The following is a 25035-nucleotide window of genomic DNA, read 5'->3' on the forward strand; positions in this document are numbered from 1 at the left end:
ACTAGTTGAATGGTTCTGCTTGGGAGAATATCTGTCATCAAACTTCCCTGAAATTTTAAAGGAAACTATAATATTGGATTCATGGTGGTGGGTGTTTAAGATTCGGCCCGGCCGAACTTACTGCTTTATGTACTTGTTTAATAGTATATTACCCCGTCCCAGAGCATTACCACGGTTTAAATTTTACTTCTAAAGATTTAGTCGAAGTGTAAAAATGTTGTCCACATAGATTCAGATTTAAAACAAGTAAGTAGAGTCTAAAGTCGGATGGCGACGGGCGACGTGGAGCCTTATTTAAAACTCCACCATTCTGTGGAACTTCTGGCATTACAGTGTGTAAGATATGACTAAGATATGTGGAAATCATCACAGAATTTTGTGTAAAATCTGGGAATTTTGGTCATGTTTGTATAAACAGGAAAAACGAATATATGGAGGCTTTATCTAAATCTGAACAAAATTAGATCAAACTTGACACACTTAAATATCATATTAAATATATTCTCTGTAGTCTTTTTCTCTATGAAACCGTCTACACGCAAAAAATAATTCTTTCCTCCCAAACGAAATGTTAGACAAACAAAGTTCGTTTCTCATTTGCTTTTCGCTGTAAGGAAGTGTATGTGGAAGAAAAGTATATACTTTTTGTGATAAACGTTTATTCCTTTCCAGGATGTAAAAACAATTTCATAAAGACTAACTAAAAAAAAAAACATTGTTTTCTTGCTAATTGCATTTTCGCTCACATATTTTTCACATCCTGTAATACCAACAATGTAGAAGAAATGATACGATTTTATAAATTTTTAAAATTTTTTTACCTTTCGCCTGGACGGAGAATCGAACCGCGGACCATGCACTTTGTAAGCCAACACACTAACCACTGAGCTATGTACCTGTTATGGTCATCAATAGATAATTATCCATATAAGTTATATTTATATAGCATAGCTTGCGGCGCCCAAGAACCGAATAAACAAAGTTTATTTAACAGAAACAAACATTTAGTTTGGCACAGTGGAGCAGTGGTTGCTACGCCCGACTTGCATGCCAAGGGTCGTGGGTTCGATCCCTGCTCCGACCAAAGTTTTTTTTTAGTTTTTTTTTACATATATTCCAGATATGTTCGGAAGATTCCGAAAAAATGTTCAACATAAAATTGTACTATATTAAATTTTGAACTGTAAAATGTGTCTTATTAAAGACCTAAAGTCAGAAAAGAACAGTGTTTGAAATTGACTGTGTTGTTGTTTCAAAAATAAATTTTTTTATTGAACAAATAAAAATTTTGTAAGAAACGAATTTTTTTGGTGATAAAAGTTTAAAATTTTCGAAGCTATTCAAAAAACTCTAACAAAGGAAAAACGTTTTCGGTACACGTTTTCCAAACGTTTTTTTTTTCTTTGCGTGTACAATATTTCCCCAACTCTGGTGTGCGTATATATGGGAGCTATATATAATCTGAACCGATTTTGACTAATTTTGACATGTATAGTTAGAATAATATTTCTGCAATCTCTGCAAAATTTCACGTAATGGGAGTATAACTTTAGTCCCATTGGTCATATGAGTGTAAATCGGGAGATAGATATATATGGGAGCTATATCTAAATCTGAACCGATTTTAAGCAAATTTGGCACTCATAACGACACCGTTAAACGTACCTTTCCTGTAAAATTTGAAGCAAGTCAGGGCAAAACTCTGGCTTTTGAGGCCATATAAATGCAAATCGGACGAAAGATATATATTGGAGCTGTATCTAAATCTGAACCGATTTCAATCAAATTTACCAAGCATTGGTATGATGTCAATTCTACTCTCTGTGCAAAATTTCAAGAAAATCGGTAGTAATCTTTGGCCTCTGTTGCCATATGAGTCTAAATCAGACGAAAGATATATGGGAGCTATATCTAAATTTGAACCGATTTGGCTCATATTTTGCAAGTTTTTCGAGACTCATAAAATATTCGGATGTACGAAATTTGAAGGACATCGGTTGATAAAGTCGCCAATTATGACCAAGTCGGGGATAAATATATATGACAGCTATATCTAAATCTGAACCGATTTGGCTGATATTTTGCAAGTTTTTCGAGACTCATAAAATATTCGGATGTACGAAATTTGAAGGACATCGGTTGATAAAGTCGCCAATTATGACCAAGTCGGGGATAAATATATATGACAACTATATCTAAATCTGAACCGATTTTTTCCAAAATCAATAGCGATTGTCTTTGTTCCACAAAACGAGCCTATGCCAAATTTGAGGACGATCGAACTGCGACCTGTACTTTAATTCTAAGACGATCGGTATACTAAATGATGGGTCTCAGACTTTTCCTAGTTGGCGTTACATCCAAATGCACAAACTTATTATACCCTTTACCACAGTAGTGGTAAAAGGCATAAGTACATGTACACACAAAAGATTTTTTTTTTATTCAATCACGAAATTAATTGATCCAATTAATTTTTTAATTGAAATGTCTTCAATCACAGAAATGATAGTATCAATTAAAAAATTAATTGACAGTCAATTAAAAATTAATTGATCCAATTAAAAAATTAATTGATGCGATTAATTTGTGTGATTGATTTTTGTTTCAATTAAAAAATTTGTTGAATCAATTAAAATTTTAATTGAATATTTTTTAAAACTCAATTAAGATTTTAATTGGAAAAGTTTTCGTGAAATTTTTTTCTGTGTATAACAAATTTAAAATATTTGATATGGCATCAAACACATTGCTGCACATGTGCACTCTGCAGAGTGGTGAAAGGTATATTATAGTCGCTCAACTTCAGACTTATCCAATTTGTTTTCAGTGTAAGATAGGGTATCATATAGTTGCCTCCATCTGGCTTTACTACATTTTACCTTGTTCTTACATTAAAGTATACTTTAACGAGAATGATGTGGCACAAAACTTTCAAGCAACAACAACCCTTGAGTTATCCCCCTAATAAATCTACATATAATTGAGTAGTGGGTTTAAGTGGCTATTACCAAATAAATTATGGTTTATTTTTTGCTTATTTGTTTTGATAAGCCATGACCCATTTGCAAAATCATAGAAAATGATATCAAATTTTTAAATCCCCTGGCGAAAATATTCTACAGATTTCCATAGACGAACACAATTTGAATGAGAGAGTAAGACTGAAAATACGCATGAGCGATACCATGTTTGCCCAGAAAGGAGCCCAATGGGGCTCACTGCAGAACGCTTTGTTATCCGAATGGTAATAATATTTGTTGTACAAGCTGCACTCTGCGGGAGTGCAGCTTGTACAATTCCACCATGGATTGCATAGAAACTTCTACTGAAGACTGTCATCCACAATCGAATTACTTGGGTTGTGGTATCACTTGCCGATGGCAAGGTATCTTAAAACTTCCTAACAACGTCTTCTAAATTGCAAGGTAGTCCATATGTGGTATATAACATATTAAACTAAAAAAGGCCGTTTAATACGTATATAATTAAGTTTGACAAAATTTTCTATAGAAATAAAATTTTGTCAAAATTTTCTATGGAAATAAAATTTTGACATTTTCTATAGAATTAAAATTTTGACAAAATTTTCTATAAAAATATAATTTTGCCAAAATTCTCTATAGAAATAAAATTTGACAAAATTTTCTAAAGGTATACAATTTTGACAAAATTTTCCATAAAAATAAAATTTTGACAAAATTTTCTATAAAAATATAATTTTGCCAAAATTTTCTATAGAAATAAAATTTTCTAAAGGAATACAATTTTGACAAAATTTTCCATAAAAATAAAATTATGACAAAATTTTCTATAGAAATACAATTTAGTAGATTATTTTTGGCTCGAGTGTCAACCATGATTATGAACCGATATGGACCAATATTTGTGTGATTGGGGATCGGCTATATATAACTATAGACCTATATGGACCAATTTTGGCATGGTTATTAGCTGTCATATACTAAAGGGTGATACGGTCAAAATTTGGTCAATATAAACTTGACGTATTTCTTTCAATTTTGCATTTAAAAAACCTGAACACCCCTCATTTTGAAGGTGTGTGTGTGTGTAGAATGTTGCTCCTATTTTGATTTTGGAATTCACTCTTCAGTTGTCAAAATGTCGTCCAAGCAAGAAGAGCAGCGTATCAAAATATTGCTCGCGCATCGCGAAAATCCGAGCTACTCGCACGCAAAGCTGGCAAAATCGCTAAAAGTTGCCAAATCAACCGTTACAAATGTAATTAAAGTGTTTGGGGAACGTTTGTCGACAGCCTTCCTGACAGCCTTCTGGATCGGGGGGAAATCGAAAACCGGAAGCCGCTGAGACGACAAAGAGAGATGCCGGTAGTTTCAAGCGAAACCCTAACCTCTCTCTCCGAGATGCCGCAAATAAGCTGGGTGTATCGTCTACAACCATGCATCGAGCCAAAAAACGAGCCAGTGACTCCAAATCGCGATGATAAACAAAATACGACGGCCAAAGCGCGATCCCGGAGGCTGTACACGACGATGCTGACGAAGTTTGACTGCGTGATAATGGACGACGAAACCTACGTCAAAGCCGACTACAAGCAGCTTCCGGGACAGGAGTTTTATACGGCAAAAGGAAGGGGAAAGGTAGCAGATATTTTCAAGCACATAAAACTGTCAAAGTTCGCAAAGAAATATCTGGTTTGGCAAGCCATCTGTACCTGTGGCTTGAAAAGCAGCATTTTCATAGCTTCCGGGACTGTCAACCAAAAAATTTACGTGAAAGAGTGTTTGAATAAACGTCTTCTGCCTTTCCTGAAGAAACACGGTTGTTCCGTACTGTTTTGGCCGGATTTGGCATCTTGCCATTACGGTAAAAAGGCCAAATGTCAGTTTTGGCAATACCAAAACTGTGGAACACATATTGCAAGTGTTCTTACGTTTAAATATAACATAACAGCATTGGAAATCATAATTTTAAACTTTTATTTAAATATTCTAGCTGATGGTTAAATAATAATAATAATCTTAATATAATGCACAGGGTTGGCCTGTCACAAACTGTGACTTTTGCGACATACATTTGCGACGGTATAATACGTATGTCACAAAAGTCGTAAACCTACTGTAGGAAACCAAATTTTGAATAGAAGAAATCCTGAACATATTTTAATTTAGTTTGACAGCATTCGCTGTGAGTTTCTGCAGAAATTTGTGAAAGTTTTCCCATGGTCAAGCCTATTTTCTTAGGTGGTATCGAAATTCCCGTTGGTGAGTGTGCAAAATACCCTGGGGGTTATATTGGACAGGAGACTGAACTTAAAGCTAAGAAAGGACGAGAAAATCCACGGTTACCCTGTACTCGTGCAAAAGGCAATAGGGAAAATGTGGGGACTAAAACCGAAAATTGTGAACATTCCTAAGAATTGAAACTTCTTCGCACATAACATCGTCTTGGATATCATCGAATTCGCTGCCTAGCTGACGCGACTAAATTATTTTCAGTTTGCGACTTTTGTTACTTTTTCTACATTTACGACGCGTATGTGACGTTTACAACTATGCGACAGTCGCAAACCTAAAAAAGTTTGATACAGACCATCTCTGATAACGCAACGTTGTTTAATTTTATGTTTGTTTTAATGTTTTTCTAAGATACTTTGCGATCTTTGATAACGGCTTTTCTCGCTTTTAATATTTAAATTACTTGGATTTAACGATATAACGATATTTAAATTGCATAAACATTTAATTTTAAATATATCAATTGACAATAACTGCATTATTATAGTTTAGTTTTGTTTATATTAATTTAATTAGGTTTGATTTAAAAAATTGTAAATAATTTAACTTCATTTATTTAAAGACAAATTTGATTTTCTTCCGTTTCAAACATATCGAGCTCCTAAGAGATAACAGAATTTATGAAGTCAAACAAAAAAAAAAAAGAGAAATCGACCGGTCCTAATATACATATATGCTAAACGTTATTGCATTTTAATGTTATAGATTGTTCGCATTCCCAACATAGGATTTCGACTAAGAACCCATTCTAAACTCATATTCAAATACGATTTTAAAATTAATTCAAATTAGACAAACAAACTTATTCTACCCCTCTTCACCATTTTATGTTGGTGGGTAAAAAAAATGGAACATCAATCGACCAAGAATAACATACACACACATGTCAAGCTTAATAGCAAAGAGCATCGGCGCCAGGGATGGAAAATACAATTTTTAAGAAAGTACAAAAAAAGTATTTTTATGAGCAAAAAAGTACTTTTCACAAAATTTCACCAAAAATTCCATTGTCGAATCCACAATTTTAAATTTTTTTTAGTATATGTCCGCTTACAAAGACTACAGTATTGTAATCACGGTTTGGTAGATTTGTAGAATTCATGGTATTTCATAAATTTTTTTGTAGATAAATTAAAATAAATTTTTAACAACATTTTCTATAGAAATAAAAATATTTTCTACCGAAATATAATTTTGACAAAACTTTCTATAGATATACAATTTTACCAAAATTTTCTATAGAAATAAAATTTTGACAAAATTTTCTATAGAAATAAAATTTTTACAAAATTTTCTATAGAAATCAAAATTTTAACAACATTTTCTATAGAAATAAAATTTTGACAAAATTTTCTATAAAATAAATGTTGACAAAAATTTTTATAAAAATAAAATTTTGACAAAATTCTATAGAAATATAATATTGACAAAATTTTCAATAGAAACAAAATTTTCAATAGAAACAAAATTTTGACAAAATTTTCTATAGAAACAAAATTTTGACAAAATTTTATATAGAAATCTATTTTTGACAAAATTTTCAATAGAAACAAAATTTTGACAAAATTTTCTATATACATCAAAATTGTGACAAAATTTTCTACAGAAATAAAATTTTGACAAAATTTTCTATAGAAATCAAAAAAATAAAATAAAATAAAATAAAATTTTTCAAAAGAAAAAAATTTACAAAATTTTCTGTAGAAATAAAATTTTGACAAACGTTTTTGCAAAATATTTTTTTGGTAGTTTCTGGTAATATTTTCTCCAAATGTCGGTAGATTATTTTTGTCTCAAGTTTCGACCTTGAATGGTTCGCATTTTTTTAGTACGCGGAAGCGTAATATAGAATCACATGCTGTTTTCGACTAAAACATTATTGAAATTCAATAACATCGTGTTTTTGACTATGGCTTTTACAAAATCGAGATTTTCTTCCCGCATGAACTTGTCTGTTTTGCCAAAATTGTAAAAGACTACTAGCAAATAAGTTTCTTAAAAACTTTCTCAAAATATTAACATATTTTGTCAAAACTAGTGTACCATAAATCTGATATCGGCTCAAAAATGTCTACACAAAAGGTACTAAATCATTCGCGGGGGTACTACGGTACTGCCCAAGTTGAAAAAGTATTGAAAAAAGTACTATAGTACTGTATTTTCCATCCCTGATCGGCGCAATCAAAGAGAAGAGAGAGCTACATTGAAAATCGATTTGCCCATAAAAAAATGCCGGCAGTTGTGCTTGAACAGCTGATATACAAAACCCTCATACAAATCCAATACACGGCAGTCAGTCAGTCATTCATTCGTTTGCACAAAATCGTTGCGCGCTCCCAAACTTTGTGAAAGAAAGTTCAGTTGGGGTGAAACCTTGGCGTCTTTAAAACGTTCTGGACATATTTTACGCGGTTGATTTATTTTGAGTGACAATTTCTTGTTTTTGTGTTTACTTCGCTCGAATTATTTAATTGGTTTGCATTTCTTATCGCGTGAGTATTTAGTGAACGTATATGCATATGAAGTTATTTCGTTTTTATTTTAACAAATTTCGCTACAAACATTGGTTTGCATTGTGCTTTGTAAACATTTTGACAGTCTTATACATACTTCGATGTTTTTGTTTGTGCCAGTGGTTGATGACAATTTGTATCTCATGCATATCCCCCCTTCATGTGGTGTTTTGTATGTGCCCCATTCACGTGCGATTTCATTCTATTCAATGGTTGTTTCTTTTTTTGTAAAGAGCAATGTGTAGGGTTACCATCACCCTGGTAAAAATGCGTTTTTCTAGGTAGTTGGCAAAATCAACTTGTGTTGACCACAAGCATATGATATGGAAGTGCTGTTTGTGGGTTCGTTCCAATAAACTCCAATGCATGCGGAAAGGGCCATGAGGTTCGTAAAGCCCCTAGAATATTAACACCATTGGAAAAGTATAATTCACGATGTTACGTACACTAAAAAAGTGAATTCTATATGGCACTAAAGCCATTCTAGTTCAGGGAATTACTACACCCAAAGAAATTTGTTAGTAGGGACAGCAGAAAGTCTGCTGAAAAATTATACATAAATGAAGTATAAAAACTTGCTAAATTCGTGTCTCCCACAATGAAAAAAAGCATGCCTGGTTCCAAAAGATTTTGTCTTTACTTTAACAATTTTGGTATTGATTCCGAGCCAAAGAAGCGGAGAATACAAGTAAGGATACTTTTAAGACACAATTCTCTTTTAAATTTGGGATTTGTGTACTTGATTCTAGGAAGCAAATTTTAATTATGCGTTTTTAAGCTGTTTTTCTTCATATGCCTTCAAAGTCCTTTGAAAACAAGTTAACGACAATTTTATTTTCCAAATTCAGACTCGACTTCCAGTAGAAATTATGCTATATTTCAAGTAAAAAACGTCTTTAAAATAAAGTGTTGAATAACATGTCCTATTTTTGAACGATTTATTGCTTTGTAGTCAAGATGCAAAAAGGCAACAAATTTAAAGACAATTTCATTAAATATAAAGAATTTTTCTGAATTATTTAAGTCGAGTTGACCTTACCCCAAAAATTTTTTCCCATTTCTAATACCCATTTCTAAATCAAATCACTTAATTATAAAGACAATACGATTTCATTGAAAAGTTTATCGACTTTTGAACAAGGAAAAAACTTTATATTAGAGAAATGCGTCTTCTATGCTAAGCAAAATTTGCATTCGTATTTTAAGGACATGAAATCTTTGGCCTCACGACAATATTTTTTTCAGTGCAGAATTTGTTAAACTTTGTAAATTTTACCAATAATGCGCCCATCCTGAACTTCATATGGTACTAAAGACATTTTTTTCCTTTTTTGGAATTCCAAGTTTTTCTCCAAACTAAAAAAAGAAATTCTCTAACAAGTGAAAAATAAAATAATTATATCTAATACATTTTCGAAAAATATTTACTTATTATTATGAAATAGGTTTTGTGTACTTGATTCTAGGAAGCAAATTTTAATTTTTCGTTTTTTCAGCTTTGTTCTTCATATGTTATCACAGCCCTTTAAAAACAAGTTAACGACAACTTTATTTTCCAAATTCAGACTCGGCTTCTAGTATAAATTATGCTATCTTTCAAGTAGAAAGCGTCTTTAAAATAAAATGTTGAAAAACATGTCCTATTTTTTGAACGAGTTTTTACTTTGTAGCCAAGATGCAAAAACACACAAAGTTAAAGACAATTTCATTAATTTTAAAGAATTTTTTCTGAATTATTAAAGGCAAGTTGACTTTAGCCCCAAAAAATTATATTTCATGTGATGATATTTGGGCAAGGAAAAAAATTGATTGATGACGTTTCGGTATATCTCCCAAATAGACCGATCTCACGATTTTACTTCTCAACTCAACTAAAACTCTACTTAAAATGTACATATATGGACGAACGAACACGTAATAATTAGACTGAAAAATTTTATAACAAATTTAAAACAAGTTGTACACATTATTATTATTTTAAAATATAGTTGATATCATTTAATTCAATATTCATTCCGATTTATTTCGATAAAAGTTATTTTTATACCCTCCACCATAGGATGGGGGTATATTAACTTTGTCATTCCGTTTGTAACACATCGAAATATTGCTCTAAGACCCCATAAAGTATATATATTCCGGGTCTTGGTGAAATTCTGAGTCGATCTGAGCATGTCCGTCCCCAATCGCCGATCCTCAATCGCACAAAAATTGGTCCATATCGGTTCATAATCATGGTTGCCACTCGAGCCAAAAATAATCTACCAAAATTTTATTTTTATAGAAAACATTGTCAAAATGTTATTTCTATACAAAAATTTGTCAAAATTTTATTTCTATAGAAAATTTTGTCAAAATTTTATTTCTATAGAAAATTTTGTCAAAATTTTATTTCTATAGAAAATTTTGTCAAAATTTTATTTCTATAGAAATTTTTTTTCCAAATTTTACTTCTACAGAAAATGTTGTCAAAATTTTATTTCTATAAAAACTTTAAACTTAATTATATACGTATTTAATCGGCCTTTTTAGTTTAATATATACCACGTATGGACTATGTAGTATATATTACGGTGTTAGGAAGTTTTAAGATACCTTGCCATCGGCAAGTAACCCAAGTAATTCGATTGTGGATGACAGTCTTTCGTAGAAGTTTCTTCGCAATCCATGGTGGAGGGTACATAAGATTCGGCCTGGCCGAACTTACGGCCATATATACTTGTTTCTTTTGTTTTATTTATTTAAAGTTGCACTTAACTTTATACTGGAAAAATCAACTGTTTAGAGGGAATAAAACAAAAACAAATATAAATTTTAAAACTTTGTTTGCATAAGAAACAGTGATTCCCCACGTGTTGACAAACTTATAACTTTGATTTTTTTTGCCAATGGGATCGACCACTGTGGAGCGGTTTAGAAATTATAACAATCTGAAGTTGTTTGCAAAATATTTCAGCCACTCTTTAATCACATTCGGGCTTAGGGTGTATATATATCGAAAAAGTCCATAATTAAACTCATGTTAAATTTAACTCATTGTTATTGCAAAAAAATATTTGTTTTAGTGTAATTAGTCTAATTTTATTATTTTTTTTTTCACAACCCAATTCAGTTCTCAAAAGTTGTATGAACTAAACGTGGATATTAAAGGAAATAATACAACACTTGTGCGTAGATAATACGGCGTCAATATATAAATTAAGTTTAAATAATAAAATTTGTTCACATCAAAAGAAAAGCTACTTTGTTTCGAAACGTGATTAAACAAAATACATTTATTATAGAAAATATTTAAGAGTAAATTTGATTAAAGAGTAAACAAAACTGAAGACCACACTTTTCAAACAAATAAAAATGGTTTTGCGCTAAATGAAATTCAATTTTTGTCGCAATTAGTTCAATTTAAATTAAGGTTTCGTTTCATTTTTTAATGGAAATTTTGTCTAGACAACAGAGAATTTGCTCAATTTAAATTAAGGTTTCATTTCATTTTTTTAAATGGAAATTTTGTTTAGACAACAGAGAATTTGTTCCCTTCTCCAATGGTATCAGTATTGATTTGAAGCAAAAACTTCAGGCATTGTGCTAGAGGACCATTTTAAAATTCTATTTTAAATCAATATTTTTATACCCACCACCATAGAATGGTGACGGGGGTATAATAAGTTTGTCATTCCGTTTGTAACACATCGAAATATCGATTTCCGACTATATAAAGTATATATATTCTTGATCAGGGAGAAATTCTAAGACGATATAACTATGTCCGTCTGTCCGTCTGTCTGTCTGTCTGTCTGTCTGTCTGTTGTAATCACGCTACAGTCTTCAATAATGAAGCAATCGTGCTGAAATTTTGCACAAACTCGTCTTTTTTCTGCAGGCAGGTCAAGTTCGAAGATGGGCTATATCGGTCCAGGTTTTGATATAGTCCCCATATAAACCGACCTCCCGATTTGGGGTCTTGGGCTTATAGAAATCGTAGTCTTTATCCAATTTGCCTGAAATTTGAAATCTAGAGGTATTTTATGACCATAAAGAGGTGTGCCAAAAATGGTGAGTATCGGTTCATGTTTTGGTATAGGCCCCATATAGACCGATCTCCCGATTTTACTTCTTGGGCTTATAGAAACCGCAGTTTTTATTCAATTTACCTGAAATTGGAAATCTAGAGGTATTATAGGACCACAAATAAGTGTGCCAAAAATTGTGAGTATCGGTCCATATTTTGGTATAGCCCCCATATAGACCGATCTCCCGATTTTACTTCTTGGGCTTATAGAAACCGTAGTTTTTATCCAATTTGCCTGAAATTGAAAATCTAGAGGTACTTGAGGACCATCAAAAGGTGTGCCGAAAATGGTCCGTATCGTTCCATGTTTTGGTATAGCCCCCATATAGACCGATCTCCCGATTTTACATCTTGGGTTTATAGAATCCGTAGTTTACATACAATTTGCCTGAAATTGGAAATTTATTGGTATTTTAGGACTATAAAGAGGTTTGCCACAAATGGTGAGTATCGGTCCATGTTTTGATATAGCCCCTATATAGACCGATATCCCGATTTTACTTCTTGGGCTTCTAGAATCCGGAGTTTTTATCCAATTTGCCTGAAATTGGAAATCTAGAGGTATTTTCGGGCCATAAAGACGTGTGCCGAAAACGGTGAATATCGGTCCATATTTTAGTATAGCCCCATAAGAACGATCTCCCGATTTAACTCCCTGGGTTTCTAGAAACCGTAGTTTTTATCTGATTTGCTTGAAATTGTAAATATTCTGGTATTTGAGGCTCACAATAACGTGTATCGGATTAAGTTTTTATCAGTCCATTTGGTAATGCCGACTTCACTTCTTGATGGTATAGAAGGCGCACTGATCATGAAAATTGCTTGAAACTCAATGTAAAATTTCCAGATTTTACTTCTACAGATTTAAGATTTCAAATCAAGACGTTATTTTATAATTTTCTTGCACACTTACAAGAAATGTTAATGATTCCTCTAAAACTCAAACAAAAATGGTTCTTATAAATCCAGAATCTGATATAGTCTTCATAGGTGAAATTTTTAAATTTATCTTCGGAAAATGTCCTCAAGTCCCCAAGCTCTCCTGATATTTCGAAGGAAACCCTAATATTTGGTTCATGGTGGTGGGTATTTAAGATTCGGCCCGGCCGAACTTACTGCTGTATATACTTGTTATACGACTCATAGTTTATAGATAAAATAAATTTTTGACGAAATTTTCTTTAGAAATTACAATTTTAACAAAATTTTCTATAGAAATAAAATGTTGATAAAAAAATAAAATAACATTTTGACAAAATTACGTGTGAAAGCATAATATAGAATCACATGCTTTTTCCGAACAAACATTCTTGAAACTCAAAAAGTCATGTTTTTGACCCTGGCTTTTACAAAATCGAGATTTTTTTCCCGCATGAACTTGTATGTTTGCCAAATTTGTAAAAGACCATTAGCAAATAAGTTTGTCAAAACTATTGTACTGTAAATCTGATATCGCCTCAAAACTTTATACACAAAAGTTAATAAATCATTCGCGGAGGTACTACGGTACTGATCAGGGTGAAAAAGTACTATAGTACTGCATTTTCCATTCCTGTGTTACGTACACAAAAAAGTGAATTCTATATGGCACTAAAGCCGTTTTAGTTCATGGAATTAATCACCTTTATTCCTGAAGTCGCCCTCGCCGTCGCTTTTCCTCTGTCGCCACTAATTGGTATTCCGTTCGTCGATATATTCTGCTATCGAAGAAAATCGGTATTCCTGGTGTCGCTTTTTGTCACCAACATCGTCGCTTTTTAATTTACCAGCGACGAGTTTAGTGTTTAATTTTTGAAGAAGTTTTTTTAAACTTTATTAATCGAACAATTGAAAAATAAATTTAAAAAATAGAAATTGGTAAGAGGTAAAGTGACTAATCTTCAACAATTACAAAAAAATGGGGGAAATATCAGTATATATAGCAGTTATGGTCATCACATTCACATCATAGAAAAGAACACTGTACAATTAAAGTAAACATGTTGATTTTCAATTCCATTTATTTTTAATAGAACCCCTTCAAGGCCAATGTATTTTATTTAGCACCAAACTTAGATAACAAATGTGTCCTTCACGAACTTTGAATGATCCATGGGCACATAATGTCAACGTCGTTCCATTTGTATATGCCGGATGTTGTTATTGTCCTAATGTAGATATCTAAATCATTTCCCCGAGTCAAATTTATCATTTATTTTGATTTTCCAAGTCAAATTTGGATTACAAACAAATAGCATTTTAAATGCAAATAATTAAAAATTCAGTTTTGTATATCAGCTGATTGTTTTCTTTCATGATGATCCTTGTGCCACGTCAAATTAACTATTTTTCTTGATTTTCCGACATAGAATTGCGTCGGAAATAAAAATATTTTAAGCCGAAACAATTAAAATTCATTTTTTTGCACATCAGCTGATTGTTTTCTAGTGATATCGGCCTTTTATTACCGAGTATTGTAATTGGTACAAAAAGTAATCGTCGTCGTCGCCGTCGCCACTTCTCAGGAATACCAATTAAATGACAAGACGACTTAAAAGCGACAGACGACAAAAAGCGACGGCGAGAGCGAGGGCGACTTCAGGAATAAGGGTGAATATTGTTTTTGGGAAAGTTTTCTTGACGTTAATAATTTTTTGACTTTGTAAATTTTACCTATAATGCGCCCATCTTGAACTCCATGTGGTACTAAACACATGTTTGCATTTTTGAACTCCAATTTTTTTTCTTCTTTTTCACAGAATCTATGTATAACTTTAACTTTAGCTCTTCCTTTATGATTATGGTTTATGTTATTTGGATGAATTAATAACACTCAACATATGTATATTTGCTCATTTAGTCCCACAAGAAACTCCTGCTGTTTTAATACCTTTTATAGTATGTATTGAAACTATTAGAAATATTATTCGACCAGGAACTTTAGCTATACCGATGAATATTCCAAATGTAGGAAATATACATGAGTTCGTTTTAATAGCACTAAAACGATGTAGTTTTTTGGTTTGTTTGTTTTGTGTTCGCTTCTGCTTTACCATTTTATCGTGTTAAATTAAACATGTTTTAAGTTATGGCAACCCTGCATTTGTTTTGGTTTAAGAAAATTCTGTTCAAAGAGAACTGCCTCTCTTCACAAATGCTCTGTCATGCGCTTAAGTATCAAGTTCAATGTCATGTGTAAACTAATGTAAATGTCAATTATAATGATAGATAATATTTATATAAAATAATTTAAACTCATTATGGGATGTCAGTGCTACTGCATGGATTTAATTATAATACGAGAATCAAAGAAAATGATTTCTGTAATATTAAGCCTTGTTTGCATTTCTTAAGAGACAGAATGTGAAGAAGTTCTTTCCCCTTATGTATTGTTATACTCTGTTTTTGTTTTTTTTTTACATTTCGTTAACATTTTTTATCACAGCGTGGACCTGTATTTGAGAAGAAATTGTTTTTTAACTATAATATCTAAGATGAGTAGTTATTTTATTTAATGAAATAGCTGTATTAAAGTCATCTTCCTGACTTTAGGGAAATATAAAACGATTTCCATCCCTATTTTAGTGTGTTGGTATTCACAATCTCCAACGGTCATTGTGAATGGTTGTAGCATAAGCTAAATTCTACAATCATACTAACAACCGATAGATGACGCTAATATTACACTAGGTTTGATTATTCTAGACGATGCTAGATGACTCTGTTTTGACATAAAATCAATTGTTTTAGTACACTCAGTGGGGATTCAAATTATCACAGGCCGATTTTTGTCCAGCTCACTTAGACTATTCAGTCCATTATGACCTGGCTCGTTGTGGACTTCAGCAAAATCTCGTTCAAAATGTATACTTTGGTTTAGTACCAAATAATCCCATTTTTTGCAACGTTGAGAATATTTTCAATTTTGATGTATATGTTACATACAGTTCCAATGATTTCTTTTTCGAATTGTATTTAGTACAAAATACACAAATAAATAAAAAAGAATCCATAATTAATTGTAAATTAAAAACTCCATGATTAATAGTAAGAAGAACTTATGAAATTAGCAGCTGGGCCTATAATACCTTAGACGGTTCCAGCTAGAACCATAATTGCCATAGGCGTTTGGTTTCACACATTGAAATAAAAATAAAAAGTATTTAGGATCGGAAATAACTAGGAACTTCGAACAATTTAACATTGTTTTTGAGTTTTTCATAAAAAAATGCAAATAAATAAATTACGAACATGTATGGACCGCAAATGTAACATTTGGTATGACACAATATTTGGTATCGAGAGCACGGTTGTAGGTAGAATTCTACCAAAAATGGTAGATTTTTTACTGCTTAGTTCACCACTGTGGTATCACAATTGACTGAATAGTCTAATTTAACCTAAAATATCGGGCTGCCACTATACCTAACCTAACCTACTGCTTAGTAGATTGGTACAGCTTTTATGTGTTGGTAGATTTTTCATACATTTTCTCTAGATATAATTAAAACAAAAATTTTGACAAAATTTTGCTATAGAAATATAATTTTTACAACATTTTCTGTGGAAAAAAAATTTACACAAAATTTTTTGTGGAAATAAAATGTTGACAATATTTTCTGTGGAAATAACATTTTTAAAACAATTTTCTAAGGAAATAAAATTTTGACAAAATTTTCTAGAGAAATAAAATTTTCACAAAAATTTTTGTGGAAATAAAATTTTGACAAAGTTTTCTCTAGAAATAGAAATAATTTCTGTGGAAATAGAATTTTGACAATATTTTTTGTGGAAATAAAATTTTGACAAAATTTTCTATAGAAATAAAATGTTTACAAAATTTTCTATAGAAATAAAATTTTCACAAAATTTTCTATAGAAATAAAATGTTGACAAAAATTTCTGTGGAAATAAATTTTTCAAACAATTTTCTAGGGAAATAAATTTTTAAAACAATTTTCTAAGGAAATATAATTTTGACAAAGTTTTCTCTAGAAATAAAATGTTGAAAAAATTTTCTGTGGAAATAGAATTTTGACAATATTTTTTTTTTTTTTGAAAAAAAAATTTCTATGGAAATAAAATTGGATGAAATTTTCTATGGAAATAAAATTTTGACAAAATTTTCTATGGAAGTAAAATTTTGCCAAATTTTCGATAGAAATAAAATTTTGACAAAATTTTCTATGGAAAGAAAATTTTGACAAAACCTTCTGTGGAACGAAAATTTTGACAAAACTTTCTGTGGAAATAAATTTTTAAAACAATTTTCTAAGGAAATACAATTTTGACAAAATTTTCTATGGAAATAAAATTTTGACAACATTTTCTTTAGAAATAAAATTTTGACAATATATTTTATAGAAATGAAATGTTGACAAAACTTTCTATAGAAATAAAATTTTGACAAAATTTTTATAGAAAAAAAATTTTGACATTTTCTGTGGAAATAAACTTTCTATAAAAATAAAATTTTGACAAATTTTTCTATATAATTCTAGAAAAATAAAATGTTGACAAAAATTTCTATAGAAATAAATTTTTTTGCTTTGTTTTTTTTTCTTTAATCATTGTTGTTGTTTTTGATTTCAGCTTAAAACCATGCATTGACTAAACTATATGTGTAGCTTAACCAACAGATAAAAGTATGCTTGTCAAATTTATTTGGGCAAAGCCCTATAGACTGCAAGATGGTTGGATGTACAGCTGTTTCGAAATTACCATATTCCTCATCAGCATCCTCTACTTGCAGCAAAATTATCAGAATAAATTCGGGTAATTCACTCAACCCAAAGTGAACTACACTTGAGCCTTCTGAAGCATACCTTTCCTCTGTTGGTTAAGCTACACTTATAGTTTAGTCAATGCATGGTTTTAAGCTGAAATCAAAAACAACAATAATGAAATAAAATTTTGACAAAATTTTCTGTGGAAATAAAGTTTTTAAAATAATTTTCTAAGGAAATAAAATTTTGACAAAATTTTTTGTGGAAATAAAATTTTGACAAAGTTTTCTCTAGAAATAAAATGTTGAAAACATTTTCTGTGGAAATAAAATTTTGACAATGAAAATTTGAATTTTGACAAAATTTTCTATAGCAATAAAATTTTTACAAAATTGTCTATAGAAATAAAATGTTGACAAAATTTTCTGTGGAAACAAATTTTAAAAACAATTTTCTAAGGAAATAAATTTTTGACAAATTTTCTAAGGAAATAAAATTTTGACAAAATTTTCTATACAAATAAAATTTTTACAAAATTTTCTATAGAAATAAAATGTTGACAAAATTTTCTGTGGAAATAATTTTTTAAAACAATTTTCTAAGGAAATAAAATTTTGACAAAATTTTCTTTGGAAATAAAATTTTGCAAAATATTTTATAGAAATAAAATTTTTACAAAATTTTCTAAAATGTTGACAAAATTTTCTGTGGAAATAATTTTTTAAAACAATTTTCTAAGGAAATAAAATTTTGACAAAATTTTCTTTGGAAATAAAATTTTGAAAAATTTTTCTATGGAAATAAAATTTTGACAATATTTTCTATGGAAGTAAAATTTTGCCAAATTTTTTATAGAAATAAATTTTTGACAAAATTTTCTATGGAAGTAAAATTTTGCCAAATTTTTATAGAAATAAAATTTTGCCAATTTTTTTATAGAAATAAAATTTTGACAAAATTTTCCGTAGAAATAAGTTCTTGACAATATATTCTATAGAAATGAAATGTTTACAAAACTTTCTATAGAAATGAAATGTTGACAAAATTTTGTTTAGAAATAAAATTTTGACAAAATTTTTTGCGGAAATAAATTTTTGACAAAATTTTCTATAGAAATAAAATTTTTACAAAATTTTCTATATAAATAAAATGTTGACAAAATTTGCTGTGGAAATAAATTTTTAAAACAATTTTCTAAGAAAATACATTTTTAAAACAATTTTCTAAGGAAATAAAATTTTGACAAAATTTTCGATAGAAATAAAATTTTTATAAAATTTTCTATAGAAATAAAATGTTGACAAATTTTCTGTGGAAATAAATTTTTAAAACAATTTTCTAAGGAAATAAAATTTTTACAAAATTTTCTTTGGAAATAAAATTTTGACAACATTTTCTATGGAAGTAAAATTTTGCCAAATATTTTATAGAAATAAAATTTTATTATATTTCATGTTAGCCTGATACCGAAACATGCAATTGACGTCCAAATGCATTATATCTATATATACAATTATTCTTCGAGCTTTATAGACAGATATAGATTAAGGAACATGGTCAATAGAGTCATTGAAAAGAAAACGGATATCTGGCGTTTTCTTTTCAATGGCTCTATTGACCATGTTCCTTAATCTATATCTGTCCATAAAGCTCGAAGAATAATTGTATAATTGGAAATAAAATTTTGCCAAATTTTTTGTAGAAATAAAATTTTGACAAAATTTTCTGTAGAAATAAGTTTTTGACAATATATTCTACAGAAATGAAATGTTGACAAAACTTTCTATAGAAATGAAATGTTGACAAAATTTTGTATAGAAATAAAATTTTGACAAAATTTTCTGTGGAAGTAAAATTTTTTAAACAATTTTCTAAGGAAATAAAATTTTGACAAAATTTTCTAGAGAAATAACATTTTCAAAAATTTTTTTGTGGAAATAAAATTTTGACATAATTTTCTATAGAAATAAAAATTTTACAAAATTTTCTATATAAATAAAATGTTGACAAAATTTGCAGTGGAAATAATTTTTAAAGACAATTTCCTAAGGAAATATATTTTTAAAAAAATTTTCTAAGGAAATAAAATTTTGACAAAATTTTCTATAGAAATAAAATTTTTACAAAATTTTCTATAGAAATAAAATTTTTACAAAATTTTCTATAGAAATAAAATTTTTACAAAATTTTCTATAGAAATAAAATGTTGACAAAATTTTCTGTGGAAATAAATTTTTAAAACAATTTTCTAAGGAAATAAAATTTTGAAAATCTTTTCTATGGAAATAAAATTTTGACAAAATTTTCTATGGAAGTAAAATTTGCCAAATTTTTTATAGAAATAAAATTTTGACAAAATTTTCTCTAGAATTAAGTTTTTGACAATATATTCTATAGAAATAAAATGTTGACAAAACTTTCTATAGAAATGAAATGTTGACAAAATTTTGTATAGAAATAAAATTTTGAAAATATTTTCTGTGGAAATAAATTTTTGATAAAATTTTCTATGGAAATAAACTTTTGACAAAATTTACTATAGAAAAAAATTTCGAAAAAATTTTCTATAGAAATAAAATTTTGACAAAATTTTCCATAGAAATAAAATGTTGACATTTTCTTTGGAAATAAATTTTTTTATAGAAATAAAATTTTGACTAAATTTTCTATAGAAATAAAATTTTGACAAAATTTTCTGTAGAAATAAAAATTTGACAAAATTTTATATAGGAATAAAATTTTCGATAAAAATAAAATGTTCACCAAATTTTCTATAGAAATAAAAATATAAACACAATTTTAATGAAATATTTTTTTTTGGCAGTTTTAGGCTTGATTGGCAACTGTTATTGCGAGTCGGCTTTTTTCAACTGAGCTGTAGTAGCCAATCAGTCAATATCTAGTCCATGAGCTGAACCGAGTCTACTCGTCGTAGGCCAATTATCTATTAAAATATCAACCTAAAATACTGTTACCGCCTTGAGATAAATCGTACAACCAATCTTAAAATCTATTTTTTATTTTACTCATATCTGTTGTGCATAATGTTTGCTAAATTATTATGGAATCGTTGTAATGAATTAGTTTGAGCGAAATATTAAATTTTTCCGCAGGAAATATGAAACAGTTGAAGGTATTTCCAGCTTTAAAGGAATACATATATGGCGGCAAAATTTCAGTCGAAATGGGCCGACTTAATCGACGGCGGTAGTTAAAATCGTCGGTGCGACGAAGCCGTTTAATTCCTTGACCCATTTGTTTAAGGATGAAAAACGCTAGAGATTTTTCCAAATTTCCTGCGAAAAATGTAAACTTTCACCTAAACTAATTCGATAGTACGATTCTATAATAATTTAATAAAAATTATGCACAACAGATATAAATAAGATGAAGTTTTTTAATAAATTGTAATATTGGTTGTACGATTTATCTTATAGCAATTCTGATGCTTTCAGTTTGATATACTAACGGATAATTGATCAATTAACCACTGACCAATTCAATTAAGACCACAAGTGCCAATATGAAATGTGGTCCCAAGGCCCTCCACATTTCGCCACATGCCACAATACTCAATCAATAGAAAGAAGGTGTTTGAATTGTAGTCCCTGATTCTGACCTTCATAACAGATTTATTTTATGTTCAGCCTTTTCAACTATAAAACATTTAAATGTCTCATTAAATTCATTGACATACAGTTACCATTTTAATTTTCCTCTTTATGCAGGCAAAGTAGAAATGTGCTCACCAACAAATTGCCTTTCTGGTACACCACCACTCGCAGAACTCATAAATAAATGGAGGGTTTATATTGAACTCATATTGAAGTCATAAATAATGTCACAACTGTGTATGGTATGAATGCACGAGGGAAAAGGTACCTTAATTTCGCTACTTAACTGGAAAATTTCTTTTTCGGGCTTTATTTGCTTGAAAAGGCAAACATTGAGTATGCCCAACCAGCCAACCAACCTTCAACATCGATAATTTTTCCAGGGAAGAGCTACGAACCACAACGACAAACTAGACTCATATGCACGTATGGCCAAGTTCTTTCCCATGGTCTCGAGCATTTTCATTTGTCCTGGGAGAATGCCATAAAAAAAAAACAGTCTTGCAAATGTTTGCAAGATTGATTTACGAATATTTAATGGTTGAGCGACATCTGGTATCATAAATTTCTTCTTGAAAGAAAGACGAATTCGGTCACTTGGACAATGGTGTTATTGCTGTTCTCGGTTTGTTTTTTTTTTGTACCATTTTTTTTTGTTTACTTCTTAGTCCCCCAAAACTCACACACACGACATTGGGGAACGTGTGAATTGCACTCATAAAAAATAACCTTCAACATCATCGATTATGAATGAAGTGAAGTGTCCAGTCTATGCTCAGTCGATTTTATGGTCATTCACAAACCTGACAAAAGCATGAAAAAGGTTGTTTATTGTCACGAAAAACAAAAACGAAACCTATCGCAATAAGGATGACACTTATTTCCCTTGCTCTGGCTAGAGTAAACAACTCCTCTTTTGCTTTTTGTATACTCTATTATGGCTCAATAAAAAAGGGCTAAATGGTCTAACATGCAATTGGCTATAGATTAAGAACAGAGAAACAGAGAACGATATTAAATGATTTAATTTCAAATCGTCCTATCACAGTGATAAAATTGTGTGAAATTTAAATTTTGAGTTTTATGAAGATGAAAATATTCTGTTAAAGCCTGGATTTGATGTCTAACATACACGCAGAGAAGTAACATAACTGTTCTAAATTTAACATGGTCGGAGGGATGCCAAGGATGAAATGGAGCACATATTTTATTCGTCAAACATTGATTTATATACGGCATATCTCTATAGGAAATATTGACATAATTTCATCTCTATAGGAAATTCGGTCAAAATTTCATCTCTTTAGGAACTTTTGTCAAACTTTCATCTCTATAAAAAATTTTTGTTTAAATTTGATAACTATGGGAAATATTGTCATAATTTTGTCAAAATTTCTTCTATATAAAAAATTTACTCAAAATTTTATCTCTATAAAAAATTTTGTTTAAATTTCATATATACGGGAAATATGGTCACAATTTCACTCTGTAGGATTTCTTTCTCAAAATTTCATTAATGTAGGATTCTTTTTCCAAATGCCAACTCTTCAGGCAAATTTTGTCAAAATTTCATCTCTATAGGAAATTTTGTCAAAATTCCATCGCTATGGGAAATTTTGTCAATATTTCTTCGCTATAGGAAATTTTGTCAAAATTTCTTCGCTATAGGAAATTGTTGTTGTTTTTGATTTCAGCTTAAAACATGCATTGACTAAACAAGTGTAGCTTAACCAACAGAGGAAAAGTATGCTTGTCAAATTTATTTGGGTAAGGCCCTATTGACTGCAAGATGGTTGGATGTACAGCTGTTTCGGAATTACCACATTCCTCATCTGCATCCTCTACTTGCAGCAAAACTATCAACCAATTATTAAAATAAATTCGGGTAGTTCACTGAACTCGCGAGGTTCAAGTGTAGTTCACTTAAGGTTGAGTGAATTACCTGAATTTATTCTGATTTCCAATAGAAAATTTAATCTCTATATATGAAATTTTGTCAACATTTCATGTCTATAGGAATTTTTGTGAAAATTTCATCTTTATATGAAATTTTGTCAAAATTCAATCGCTAAAGGAAATTTTGTCAATATTTCTTCTTCTTCCAAAATGTCTTCTCTTCAGGGAAATTTTGTTAGAATTTCATCTCTATAGCAAATTTTGCTAAAATAGGATAGTTTTTCACAATTTAATCTATATAGGAAATTTGGTAAAAATTTCATCTCTACAAGAAATTTGTCAAAATTCCTCTATATAAAAAATTTAGTCAAAATTTTATCTCTATAAAAAATTTTGTTTAAATTTCATATATATGGGAAATATTGTCACAATTTCGCTCTGTAGGATTTTTTCTCAAAATTTCACTAATGTAGGATTCTTTTTCAAAATGCCATCTCTTCAGGCAAATTTTGTCAAAATTTCATCTCTATAGGAAATTTTGTAAAAATTCCATCGCTATAAGAAATTTTGTCAATATTTCTTCGCTATAGGAAATTTTGTCAAAATTTCTTCGCAATAGAAAATTTTGTCACAATTTCATCTCTATAGGAAATTTTGGCACAATTTCACTCTGTAGGATTTTTTTCTCAAAATTTATTAATGAAGGATGTTTTTTTCAAAATGCCATCTCTTCAGGCAAATTTTGTCATAATTTCATCTCTATAGGAAATTTTCTCAAAATTCCATCGCTATAGGAAATTTTGTCAATATTTCTTCGCTATAGGAATTTTTGTCAAAATTTCCTTTTTATAGGAAATTTTGTTAACATTTTATCTCTATTGGAAATTTTGTCAAAATGTTATCTCTATAGGAAATTATTGTTGTTTTTGATTTCAGCTTAAAACCATGCATTGACTAAACAAGTGTAGCTTAACCAACAGAGGAAAAGTATGCTTGTCAAATTTATTTGGGTAAGACCCTATAGACTGCATGATGGTTGGATGTACAGCTGTTTCGGAATTTACACATTCCTCATCTGCATCCTCTATTTGCAGCAAAACTATCAACCAATTATCAAAATAAAAATAAATTCGGGTAGTTCACTGAACTCGGGAGGTTCAAGTGTAGTTCACTTAAGGTTGAGTGAATTACCTGAATTTATTTTGATTTCCTATAGAAAATTTAATTTCTTTATGAAATTTGGCAACATTTAATGTCTATAGGAAATTTTGTGAAAATTTCATCTCTATAGGAAATTTTGTCAAAATTTTATCTCTATAGAAAATTTTTGTCAAAATTTCCTCGCTATAGAAAAGTTTGTAAAAATTTCATCTCTACAGGAAAGTTTATCAAAATTTCATGTCTATAGGAAATTTTGTCAAAATTTCATCTCAAAATTTAATCACTATAGGAAATTTTGTCAAAATTTCATTTCTATAGGAAATTTTGTCAAAATTTCATATCTAAGGAAATTTTGTCACAATTTCATCTCTATAGGAAATTTTGTCAAAATGTCATCTCTATAGGAAATTTTGTCAAAATGTTATCTCTGTGGGAAATTTTGTCAAAATGTTATCTCTATAGGAAATTTTGTCAAAATTTCATCTCTATAGGAAATTTTGACAAAATTTCATCTCTATAGGAAATTTTGACAAAATTTCATCTCTATAGGAAATTTTGTCAAAATTTCATCTCTATAGGAAATTTTGTCAAGATTTCATGTCTATAGGAAATTTTGTCAAAATTGCATCCCTATAGGAAATTTTGTCAAAATTTCATCTTTATAGGAAATTTTGTAAAAACTTCATCTCTATAGGAAATTTTGTCAAAATTTCATCGCTATAGGAAATTTTGTCAAAAATGTATCTGTATAAGAATTTTTGTTAAAATTTCATCTCTATAGCAAATTTTGTCAAAATT

The 25035-nt window shown here is 29.7% G+C and overlaps 1 protein-coding gene across 1 annotated transcript in view; it reads left to right on the forward strand.

Annotated features, from left to right (window-relative positions):
* Positions 1 to 7618: 7618 nt before the first annotated feature.
* Naam (Nicotinamide amidase) overlaps positions 7619 to 25035 on the forward strand; it is a 143936-nt gene continuing 126519 nt past the window's right edge. The window contains exon 1 of the mRNA XM_075290769.1: positions 7619 to 7771. The gene's annotated coding sequence lies outside the window, so the exon portion shown is untranslated. The remainder of the gene's footprint in view (positions 7772 to 25035) is intronic.

This window comes from Haematobia irritans, chromosome 1 (assembly GCF_050003625.1).
Source record: "Haematobia irritans isolate KBUSLIRL chromosome 1, ASM5000362v1, whole genome shotgun sequence".
Lineage (NCBI taxonomy): Eukaryota > Metazoa > Arthropoda > Insecta > Diptera > Muscidae > Haematobia > Haematobia irritans.